The sequence below is a fragment of the Amblyraja radiata genome, chromosome 9 (genome assembly GCF_010909765.2).
Source record: "Amblyraja radiata isolate CabotCenter1 chromosome 9, sAmbRad1.1.pri, whole genome shotgun sequence".
Lineage (NCBI taxonomy): Eukaryota > Metazoa > Chordata > Chondrichthyes > Rajiformes > Rajidae > Amblyraja > Amblyraja radiata.
In genome coordinates, this window is record NC_045964.1 from 37,723,861 (window position 1) to 37,736,284 (window position 12,424).

Here is a 12,424-nt window from a genome sequence, read left to right on the forward strand (position 1 = left end):
AACTCAGCGGGACAGGCAGCATCTCTGGAGAGAAGGAATGGGTGACGTTTTGGGTCTCGAGCCGAAACTTCACCCATTCTTTCTCTCCAGAATTGCTGCCTGTCCCGCTGAGTTACTCTAACATTTTGTGTCTTTCTTCCATGCCTTGCTTATTCAAGTGTCAGTTTAAATGTCTCTGAAAACATTGTTGTATCTGACTCCACCACCACTGGCTGATAATGCAAAATATGGTCAGAGGCTACTATATTTTGAGTTCAACACAAAGTGCTGGAGGAACTCAGTGGGTCAGGTAGCATCTGTAGAGCGAATACACAGACGACATTAACAGAACCTATTTCCATGATGGAAGTATCAAATACTGGAGAGCATAGCTTAAGGTGATAGGGACAACGAGATGTGCTGGGCAATTTTTAAAATATCAGTGTCTGGTGAATGCTTGAAATGAATTGCCAGAATTGTGGTGGAGGCAGATACGATAGTGGCATTTAAGAGAGTTTTCGATAAGCACATGGATATGCATGGAATGGAGCGAATGGAGTGGGGGTCTGTGCATTTATGTAAATAAAGCATGGTGCACGGACTCCACCATCATCGAGAGTCACTGCTCAGCTAACCTTGAGTTTCTCTTGGTTAGATGCAGACCGTTCTAACTGCCCAGAGAGATCACCTCCACTGTTGTGACTGCAGCCTATATCCCTCCTGATGCTAATGCCAAGCTTGCAATGAAAGAGCTGCATACTGCCATTAGCAAACAACAGACGCACAACCCCGAGGCAGCCTTCATTGTTGCGGGTGACTTCAATCACTCCAACCTGAAGACTGTACTCCCCAAATTCCACCAACATGTATCCTTCCCCACTAGAGTAGACAAGACACTGGACAAAGTCTACACTAAAGGTTCACCTGTATCTCCTCCAACCTCATCTACTGCATCCGCTGCTCTAGATGTCAGCTCATTTACATCGGTGAGACCAAGCGTAGGTTGGGCGATCGTTTCGCCGAACACCTCCGCTCAGTCCGCAATAACCTACCTGACCTCCCGGTGGCTCAGCACTTCAACTCCCCCTCCCATTCCCAATCCGACCTCTCTGTCCTGGGTCTCCTCCATTGCCAGAGTGAGCAACAGCGGAAATTGGAGGAACAGCACCTCATATTCCGTCTGGGGTCCTTGCGTCCTTACGGCATCAACATTGAATTCTCCCAATTTGGCTAGCCCATGCTGTCTCCTCCCCTTCCTTAACCCTCTAGCTGTCTCCTCCCACCCTCCCATCCGCCCGCCCTCGGGCTCCTCCTCCTCCTCCCCTTTTCCTTCTTTCTTTCCCCACCCCCCATCAGTCTGAAGAAGGGTTTCGGCACGAAACGTCGCCTATTTCCTTCGCTCCATAGATGCTGCTGCACCCGCTGAGTTTCCCCAGCAATTGTGTGTACCTTCGATATTCCAGCATCTGCAGTTCCCTTTTGAACACAAAGTCTACACTAACATGGCTGAAGCTTACAAAGCCGTCCCCCTCCCCCACCTTGGTCAGTCTGATCACCTCTCATTGTTCCTGCTCCCTAAGTACTCCCCACTCATCAGACGGGTTAAACCCACTGTGAGGACAGTTAAAGTCTGGTCAGAGGAAGCAGACTCCACACTTCAGCAGTGTTTTGGAAACACTGACTGGAAGGCGTTTGCAGCCCAGGCCACCCTTGACTCCCACACGGACATTGATTCGTACACATCCTCTGTTCTGGACTTTATAAACTCCACCATCAATAGTGTCACCTCCCTCAAACGGGTGACCATATTCCCGAATCAGAAGCCATGGATGAACAGCGAGGTCAGGCTACTGCTGAAAGCACGGGACACCGCTTTCAGGTCAGGCGATGCTCGAGCCTACAGTTCATCCAGGGCTAACCTGAAGAGGGGCATCAAGAAGGCCAAGCACTGCCATAAGCTCAGGATTGAGGAGCACTTCAACAACAACTCCGACCCCCGACGCATGTAACAAGTGCAATGCAATGATGGCATCCAGGCCATCACGGACTATAGACCCACCAACACCACCCCCACATCCAGCGACGCCTCCTTCCTTGAGGAGCTTAACCACTTCTATGGCCGCTTCGACAGGGACAATCTAGAGACAGCCATCAAGGCTGTGCTCCCTGCTGATCACCAACCCCATACACTCACCCCATATGACGTGTATGTGGCACTGAGTAGGACTAATGCACGTAAGGCTGCTGGCCCTGACGGCATCCTCGGGCGCGTCCTCAGGGCCTGTGCTGCGCAGCTGACAGACGCCTGGACTGACATCTTCAACCTGTCACTTGCCCAAGCAGTTGTCCCCACGTGCCTTAAAACCACCTCCATCGTGCCGGTGCCAAAACACTCCACTGCGGCAAGCCTCAACGACTTCCGCTCAGTTGCACTTACCCCCATCATCACCAAGTGCTTCGAGAGGCTGGTCCTGGCACACCTCAAAGGCTGCCAACCCCCCACATTGGATCCCTATCAGTTCGCCTACCGCAAGAATAGGAGTACGGAGGATGCCATCTCAACGGCACTTCACTCCGCCCTCTCCCACCTCGACAACAGAGACACTTACGTAAGAATGCTGTTCATCAATTACAGCTCAGCATTCAACACCATTATACCCTCTAAACTGGTCACCAAACTCGGTAACCTGGGCATCGACCCCTCCCTCTGCAACTGGATACTGGACTTTCTAACCAACAGACCCCAGTCTGTTAGGTTGGACAAACACGCCTTCAACCCTCACCCTGAACACCGGCGTTCCACAGGGCTGTGTGCTGAGCCCCCTCCTCTACTCCCTCTTCACCTACGACTGCACACCTGTACATGGTACTAACACCATCATCAAGTATGCAGATGATACAACGGTGATTGGCCTCATCAGCAACAACGTCGGCCTATAGGGAGGAGGTCCAGCTCCTAGCAACCTGGTGTGCTGACAACAACCTGGCCCTTAACTCCAAGAAGACCAAGGAGCTCATTGTAGACTTCAGGAAGTCTAGAGGCGGCATGCACACCCCCTTCCACATCAACGGGACGGAGGTGGAACGTGTTTCCAGCTTCAGGTTCCTGGGGGTCAACATCTCCGATGACCTCTCTTGGACCCACAATACCTCAACTCTGGTCAAGAAGGCTCACCAGCGTCTCTTCTTCCTGAGGAGACTGAAGAAGGTCCATCTGTCTCCTCAGATCCTGGTGAACTTCTACCGCTGCACCATCGAGAACATCCTTACCAACTGTATCACAGTATGGTATGGCAACTGCTCTGTCTCCGACCGGAAAGCACTGCAGAGGGTGGTGAAAACTGCCCAACGCATCACCGGTTCCTCGCTCCCCTCCATTGAGTCTGTCCAAAGCAAGCGTTGTCTGCGGAGGGCGCTCAGCATCGCCAAGGACTGCTCTCACCCCAATCATGGACTGTTTACCCTCCTACCATCCGGGAGGCGCTACAGGTCTCTCCGTTGCCGGACCAGCAGGTCCAGGAACAGCTTCTTCTCTGCGGCTGTCACACTACTCAACCTCGGTGACTGCCAATCACCCCCCCCCGGACACTCCTCCCACAGGAAAAACACTATGTCTGTATACATGTAAATAGATTTATTTATTGAAATCATATTCTATGTCGCTCTTCCAGGGAGATGCTAACTGCATTTTGTTGTCTCTGTATTGTACACTGACAATGACAATTAAAGTTGAATCTGAATCTGAATCTGATATGAATGATGTACAGGCAGATAAAGGATGTTCTTCGCATCATGGTCAGTACAGGCATTGTGGGCTGGAGGACCTGAACCTGTGATGCACTGTTCTATGTTCGATGTCCAGTCTGAAGAGGGGTCTCAACTAGAAATGCCGCTTGGCTATTCCCTCCACAGTGGCAGCCTGACCTGCAAAGTTTCTCCAGCACTCTTTGCCATTTTGACAAAAGTTTCTGCTTCCACCCTTTTTCAAAAAAATTAACAATAACTTCCATCTTTATATGGACATACTGTAGATCTGGTACCTGCACATAATGAGTCTGCTGTAAAGAAGACATTCAATGTCCAAGTTCGACATACTGTCATGTATTCTGATGGTGTGTTTTTCATGCTAACCAGTCTGCAATGTAAATCACATTGTATGGGTAGAAAGTAGCCAGGATTAATCCAGTTCCATAATGTAGCACCATCCAAATTATCTAACCTTGTATCAAGTAAAATCCAGCCCTTGGCAGGGTCTCAACACATAACGTTGACAATTCCTTTCCCCCTGAGACCCTCTGCTGACCTCAAGCAGATTGTTTGTCGCACGAGTATCCAGCATCTGCAGTCTCTTCTGTTTCTGATATCATATTCATTTTGTCCATTTAGATAATTTACCTGGTGTGAGACTGGCTTCTTCAATGTTGTTGATGAGATCGGAGTTTATAGGTAAGGGACGCAGTAAGGCAGCTCGGAATGGTCACAGGATCACACAAGTATACCAATGCACATGGAAGAGCAAAATATAATTGTCTCCATCGTGAATGGCCATTTTATTGGCATAATAATCACTGAGAAACCTGTAGATAGAGTGAAGCAGCAGGAAAAAGGGAGAAGAGAGAAAAATCAAGAAAACTAAAATATTAAAATAAGTTTGAGTAGCAGAATAAAAATAAAATTATTATAATTAGTTTTACAAATCTCAAGCGTAGATGTCCAAAAGGCCAAGATTTTGTTTCCTGTGATTGTTTAATTGACCCTATGTGCAAATACAGAGAAAATCCAAAAGCATAATGCAGACAAATGTAACCACACAAACTAGACAATAATTGCAAACTGTATCTATTTTCCCATCAGATGAATGTTGAATTATTAATACAATGATCATTAATTTAGTAAAATAATTGTTAACTGAACAGTCTGATGAGCTCTCTACATGGACTACATAAAGAATATTTGCACCTTTATTGCATGTAGTAAGTCTATTGATATTGCATTAAGCATTTTGAAGGTTACAATTAATTTTCCTTTGTGAACATGTTCCTTGAATATAAAAATGATTTACAAAAAACAGTTAAATATATTTATTTTTAATACACAAATGTGGATTAATTCATGATAAGTTATTTGTATTGCTACTGGCATTTCTAACCTTTCTAGCTGAAACTATCAGTATATTCTATTTTATTGCAAGCTACGGCGTGAATCTGGATGCTATTATCATACAGAGATTGTTGCAAACCTGTCTTGTTGTAAATTATGATATCACGTAATTGATTTTTATAGTTGGAGTGCAGAGTAAGAATTGTATCTTGGGAGTAGGAGGTTTAAATCACCACATTCTAAACACTCAGTGGGGAGACACTGACTAGTGCTGCAAAGACTGTTCTGAAATCACAATGTGTGATTAACCCAACCAGATTGACCTGATGCAGGGCACACGTAAAATATCTGCTTCCAACTCATTACCACAACAGTGGCATGCACTCAATCCTGCTTTTTCCGATTAGTGAGTATCTATTGGGTGTGATTTTGAGTGTGCTTTCCACCAGATGATGCTCCTACCCTCCGACTGAAGCCATGCCACCTCTTTAATGCTTGAAAACGCTGCAGGAAGTCATTCCACAGATGTTAGAACACAGAACAGGAAGAGGCCCACGGCCCACATTGTACATGCTGACCATGATGCCAAGTTAAACTAATGTGCTCTGCCTCCACATAATCCATATCCCTCCATTCTCTGCATATTCATGTGCCTATCTAAAAGCCTCGTGAACACCACTATCATATCAGTCTCCACTACCACCCCTTCCTCCCCCGGCAACACATTCCAGGCATCCACCCCTCTCTGTGTAAAATAAAAACATGCCCCACGTATCTCCTTTAAACTTTGTCTCTCTCACCTCAAAGCTATGTATTCTAATCTATTGACAACTCCATCCTGGGGAAAAAGGTTCTGACTGTCTACCCTATCAATGTCTCTCATAATTTTACAAATTTCTATAAGGTTTACTCTCAGCTTCCAACATTCCAGAGACAACAATCCAAGTCTGTCCAACCTCTCCTTATAGCACATACCCTCTAATCTAGGTGGCTTTCTGGTAAATCTACTCTGCATCCTTTCCAAAACCTCCATGGGGCGACCAGAACTGCGCACTTTACTCCAAAAGTGACCGTTTTACGCACGCTTTGATAGGGAGAACACTGATGTGCCTTCCCGAGCCCCCATTAGCTGTGATGGTATTTCAGTCTCGGTCACAGAGGCCGACGTCAGGAAATCCTTCAGAGGGGTGAACCCTCGAAAAGCGCCTGGACCTGATGGCATACCTGGTCGTGTTCTAAAAACCTGTGCGGACCACCTGGCTGGAGTTTTTACGGACATTTTCAACCTCTCACTTCTGAGGTCCGAGGTTCCCACCTGCTTCAAAAGGGCATCAATTATACCGGTGCCCAAGAAGAGTAAGGTGTCGTGCCTCAATGATTATCGACCAGTGGCTCTAACGTCGGCGGCGATTAAGTGCTTTGAGAGGTTGATCATGGAGCAAATCAACTCCTACCTTGACAAAAACCTGGACCCACTGCAGTTCGCATACCACCACAACAGATCAACGGTGGATGCGATCTCGCTGGCCTTCCACTCCGCTCTGGACCACTTGGACAACAAAAACTCATATGTCAGGCTGTTATTCATTGATTACAGCTCGGCATTTAATACAATCATCCCCTCCAAGCTGGTTACCAAACTCGCAGAACTGGGTCTCTGCGCATCCCTCTGCAATTGGATCCTCGACTTCCTCATTCACAGACCACAGTCTGTTCGTATTGGTGGAAATGTGTCAGACTCGATAACAATCAGCATGGGAGCACCTCAAGGCTGCGTGCTCACTCTATACTCATGACTGTGTAACTCATAGTGCGAACTCCATCATCAAGTTCGTTGACGACACCACTGTTGTGGGGCGTATCACTGATGGGGGTGAGTCAGTGTATAGAAGAGAGATCAAACGACTGTCCATATGGTGCCAGCACAATAACCTGGCCCTCAACACCAGCAAAACCAAGGAACTGATTGTGAACTTTGGAAGGATGGGGACCCATAGTCCCGCTTATGGTTGAAAGGGTCAAGAGCTTCAAATTCCTGGGCGTGCACATCTCTGAAGATCTTTCCTGGTCCGAGAACACTGATGCAATTATTAAGAAAGCACATCAGTGCCTCTGCTTCCTGAGAAGATTACGGAGAGTCGGTTTGTCAAGGAGGACTCTCTCTAACTTCTACAGGTGCACAGTAGAGAGCATGCTGACCGGTTGCATCGTGGCTTGGTTCGGCAACTTGAGCGCCCTGGAGAGGAAAAGACTACAAAAAGTAGTAAACACTGCCCAGTCCATCATCGGCTCTGACCTCCCTTCCATCGAGGGGATCTATCACAGTCGCTGCCTCAAAAAGGCTGGCAATATCATGAAGGACCCACACCATCCTGGCCACACACTCATCCCCCTGCTACCTTCAGGTAGAAGGTACAGGAGCCTGAAGACTGCAACGACCAGGTTGAGGAATAGCTAATTCCCCACAGCCATCAGGCTATTAAACTTGGCTCGGACAAATCTCTGAACATTAATAGCCCTTTATCTGTTATTTGCACTTCATCAGTTTATTTCTTCATGTGTGTATTTACGTATATAATGGTATATGGACACACTGATCTGTTTTGTAGTCAATGCCTACTATGTTCTGTTGTGCTGAAGCAAAGCAAGAATTTCATTGTCCTATCAGGGACAAATGACAATAAACTCTCTTGACTCTTGACTCCAGCAGCATAGAGGACATGGATTCAATACCAAGAGAAGCACTGAGTACCAAGAGTTTTAATGACCTGAAATATGAAGTGAATACATCCACAATTCCCCAACTTACAACAACGAGGCTCAAACACTGCTGTAATTAGTCGCACCCGACCACCACTACACAAAAAAACAATGGTATCAAGTATCAATTTAATTGTCGCACACACAAGCCAATAGTCAAGACACATATAATTTTTCACAGTTTATGCATGCATGATGCTGTTTAACCCTGCCAGCTACATCAAACTCGAACTCCAAACTGTCCCAGAACTCTTACTAATTTTTAAGTGAGTTGCACAGTGGTGGAGCTGGTAGAGCTATTGCCTCAAAGCCTCTTTGAGGTAACCGTGCAGCAGACCTGGGTTTGATGATATCTGTATGGAGTCTGCGCGTTCTCCCTCTGACTGCATGGATTTCCTTTGGATGCTCCAGTTTTCTCCCACATCCCAAAGACATATGAGTTTGTGGGATAATTGATATTGTGAAATTGCCCCTAGGGTATAGGGAGTGGATGAAAATGTGGGATAACATACAACGTGTTAGATTGCATCAATTTATTTTTCTAATAGTGTAAGTTTGAAACTTACTCTAACATTTCTTTAAGTAACATTTTTGGGTTGAATTGGATGGACTCTATTACGCCTGGGTCTCAATTCAATGCCCTGGTGTCATGCCAGTGAACTCTCAGATCCTGGCTTATGTGCTCTAGCCTCTGCAGCTCTTGTTATCTCATTGCACACAAATCTGTCTGCAGATCTGACTGGTCTTATTTCACAGCCTGCCGATGACTCTGCCTCGAAATAAACCCACCTTAATGCCTGCAGCTAGATCAGATCAAGGGTGAAGAAATAAGAATTGATTTTGTTAAGTCAAAGCACTGGAGCAACTCCAAGAGGACGGTGCATAGATATTCCCTTCTTGTTGACAGATTGAACTGTACATATGGACAAGGGGGGACTGTTGATTGCTGTTGAAAATGTGCTTTTCATTTTCTGAGATTCATTTCTAAAGTCCCTTTTTATCCTTTCTTCACATTGCCATCTGCTGTTTTGTCACTGACCTTTTCCAATCTCGCTCATCCGTTATCTAATGGCGTGAAGAGGCCTTCTTCACACTGTGGAAAGCTTTAGATTTAAGATCCCTCCTTCATTAGAGAGAAGCTGAACAGCCCAAGGTTCTGGGTGTTAATGAATGTAAAGAAAGATCTTTTCATGTGCTTCACACATTATATTCTTGACTCCTCGAGGTGCTGTAATGAATTGCAGTGCTTCATTTACAACTAGCAACAGTACTACAAAATGAGAATCTTGTGGTAAATTACTCTGCAGTTCATGCTAGGTCAGACTGTATGGCTAATGAGAACAGAATTTCAAACCTTGTGCGCTGCGCCATTCTCACATTAACGCTTCCTGGTGTAAATCACAAGTCAAGCAAACGTATATTGTGTAAAATAAGTACAATTCAGGAGTGTGGCAGTCACATGCCTGTTAGAGCATTCAGCGACATGTGTAATTGCGTTGAGAGCACTCTGTATTACAAAGTTGTGGGATCAGGGTGCAGAGATTTGAGAATAAATATTTGGGAGTACAAACTGTCAGCACTAGAGAATGCAGATGCAGGAATCTTGAGCAAAACACAAAGTGCTCGAGGAACTCAGCAGGTCAGGCTGAGAATGCACAGAGGCACAGGGACCCCAACCGCTGAGGAACTGTTGCACTACGGCAAGTGCCTTCCTTAGGCTGGGAAAGAAGAATTACACAGAAAAACCTATTGCACCTTAAAACCTGCTGTTATCCTTTCCTCAGCCTTCTTACCGAAGCCTCTTGAGCAATTGCAAATTTTGGACTCGTAGCTTGCTGCAGCCTTACAAGAAGAACCCTGCGGTTCGTCCTCTTGATGCAGGACAGGCCAGTCAACTGTTGCATGTTTGTTGCCAGTTCACAATCTCCCACTGCCTCAGCCCATTCATGCATGAAGACAATGGGGCAAGTGTTAGATTGAAAGATACAGCATGGAAACAGGCCCTTCGGCCCACTGGGTCCATGCTGTCCATCCCCATTCCCACTAGTTCGATGTTATCTCACTTTCTCATCCACTCCCTACATGTTAGGAACAATTTAAAGAGACCAATTAATCAACAAACCCACAGGTCTCTGGCATATTGGAGGTAACCGGAGCAGCCACACCCTCAACACAGCACTTCACCTCAAAACAGCCTCTCTACCAACACGGTTTGTCTCCATAGGTTAGGAGGATGACCCAAAGTGAAAATCTGCTATTTAATTTTCAAACTGGGATATATTCCTTGTTCGCTTTTCCCCACACTATGTGCTAGGATGTAGATTTGCTGCAGTGACTAAGCTGGTAGAGCTACTGCCTCACAGGGCCAGAGACGCAGGTTCAATCTGTCTTCGGTTGCTGTCTGTGTGGAGGTTGCACGTTCTCCACTTGGATTTCCTCCGGGTGCTCCGGTTTCTTCCCACATCCCAAAGACGTATGGGTTTGTAGGTTAATTGGCTTTCAAGAGAGAGTTAGATAGAGCTCTTAAAGATAGCGGAGTCAGGGAATATGGGGAGAAGGCAGAAACGGGGTACTGCTTGTGGATGATTAGCCATGATCATGTTGAATGGCGGTGCTGGCTCGAAGGGCCGAATGACCTACTCCTGCACCTATTGTCTATTGTCTACTGTCTATTGCCTCTGTAAAATTTCTCCAGTGTGTTGGGAGTGGATATGAAAGGGAGATAACATAGAACTAGCGTGAACGGCTGATCAATGGTCAGCATATACTCGGTGGGCCGAAGGGTCTGTTTCCATGCTGTAACTTTCAATAAATCAATTACCCTGGCAACTGCTGCTGTGACTTTATTCATGTTTGACCTTAGACAGTGGAAAACTGTGAATTGGGACAACCAAGTGGCAAATGACAGGTCTGCTTCAATAGGAATAATTTGTGTTGTTGTTCTTGTAAGGATGCAGCAGGCTATGAGTCCAAAATTTGCAAAATGCCCCAAGCCAATTGCAATATCAGGAAATACAAAGTGCAGGAGTAACTCAGTGGGACAGGCAGCATCTGGACAGGCGACAATTTGGGTCGGTGCCCTTCTTCGCACTGATTCACACTGTAGATGGAAGAAAATGGAGAAGAGAGCTGGGGGCGGCATAAATCCTGGTAGGTGATGTGAATGCAGAGCCCGGGGGGGGGGGGGGGTGATTGCCAAAGGGGTGGAGTAGGTGATAAAGACTAGAATTGAAAAGATGATAAAAGGACATCAGATAAGGAGAGGAGAGGAGATATGCATGTAAAGCCAAAGAGAAGGATAGAGGCGGAAGGGGAGGAGAAAGAATGGAGGCGAGGGATCAAAGTGAAATGAGGGATCAGTAAAGGGAGATGAATGTACAAAGGAGAGGAAAGGAGCTCGGTTGACTGGGATGGGACAGTGAGAGAATTAGGTGTGCATTGTGGTGGGAGGGGCAGAGGAAAAAGAGAGGGGGAGATTTGGGTGGGGGGTTCAATACCTCAGGATTCCAGCATCTGCAGTTTCTTGTGTCTGCAATATCAGGAAAGACAGATGTTGATCCAGCCAGTGGAAGGGAAGAGTGAAAGAAGGAACGTATCATTCCTCTGAAATTTGGAGTAGCTTGGACCATTATACTTTACTGAGCTGAGCATCCAAAGTCCAGGAGGAGTTATTGGCATTGGTTTAGTATTGTCACGTATACTTTGATTTCCATTTTATCTGGGAACACATGATAATAAGAAATCAATACCAATACTGACATCATAGCCTAGCCTTGCTGACCCCTGAAATTCCGATCCAGTGCTGTCGCCAGGACAACGGGCCTTTAAGGTCGAGTTAAGACTCAACATTTATCGAAGGATACAAGATAACACTGAAAACGTGTTGTCGTGTACTGCCGCAGTGTAATCTCCTATTCCTATAATCTTGGACTTCATTATGGTTGTGCTTATGTAGTGTAAGGATTTTACTAAATTGTATGATAGAAAGGAATTTCACTGGACCTGTGACGTGTGACAATAAAGTACTACTGACACCAAGAGCTGCTTTTGGACAACGTGCCGACTCTGGCTGCTCTGCTCGGTAAAATAAAACAGCCAAGAAGATGCTGGGGTGCCGTTCCAAGCCTCTGGTGAATGGTGGATTCAAAGGCACCATTCAGTCTCTTTGTCTCTCAAAATTGAATCACCATTGTGGGTGCCTAGAACACGCTGCCAGGGTTGGTGGTGGAGACGGATACGATAGTAGCATTTAAATAGGCACATGGGTGTGCAGGGACTGGAGGGATATGGTACCTGGAACACGTGCAGGTAGAGGAGCTTTAGTTTAAACTTGCCGTCATGTTCAGTACAGACACTGTGCCTGTTCCTGACATTTTTTCTATGTTCTATGCATAGATCAGTAATATTTTAGCCTGCATCTGGACCTGAGGAAACAAAAGGGCATTTTTTCCTCATATCAGTAGTTTCATGACAGGCTGCTGAAGTGATGAGCCATTCTATTTATAGAAATTGATTCATATTAGGTCAATAGTTATTACAAAGAGGCTCATTTACTCCAAAGAAGAGAGGTAACATGAAGACAGAA

General features: G+C 45.9%; 1 long non-coding RNA gene across 1 annotated transcript; it reads right to left on the reverse strand.

The window, feature by feature from the left end:
• Positions 1-337: 337 nt before the first annotated feature.
• Positions 338-9,509, reverse strand: LOC116977332. The gene is made up of 3 exons (XR_004413187.1): positions 9,497-9,509; positions 4,387-4,389; positions 338-371 (listed from the first exon to the last, which is right to left on the reverse strand). It is a non-coding gene; the product is annotated as an uncharacterized LOC116977332 (long non-coding RNA).
• Between the last annotated feature and the right edge of the window lie 2,915 nt (positions 9,510-12,424).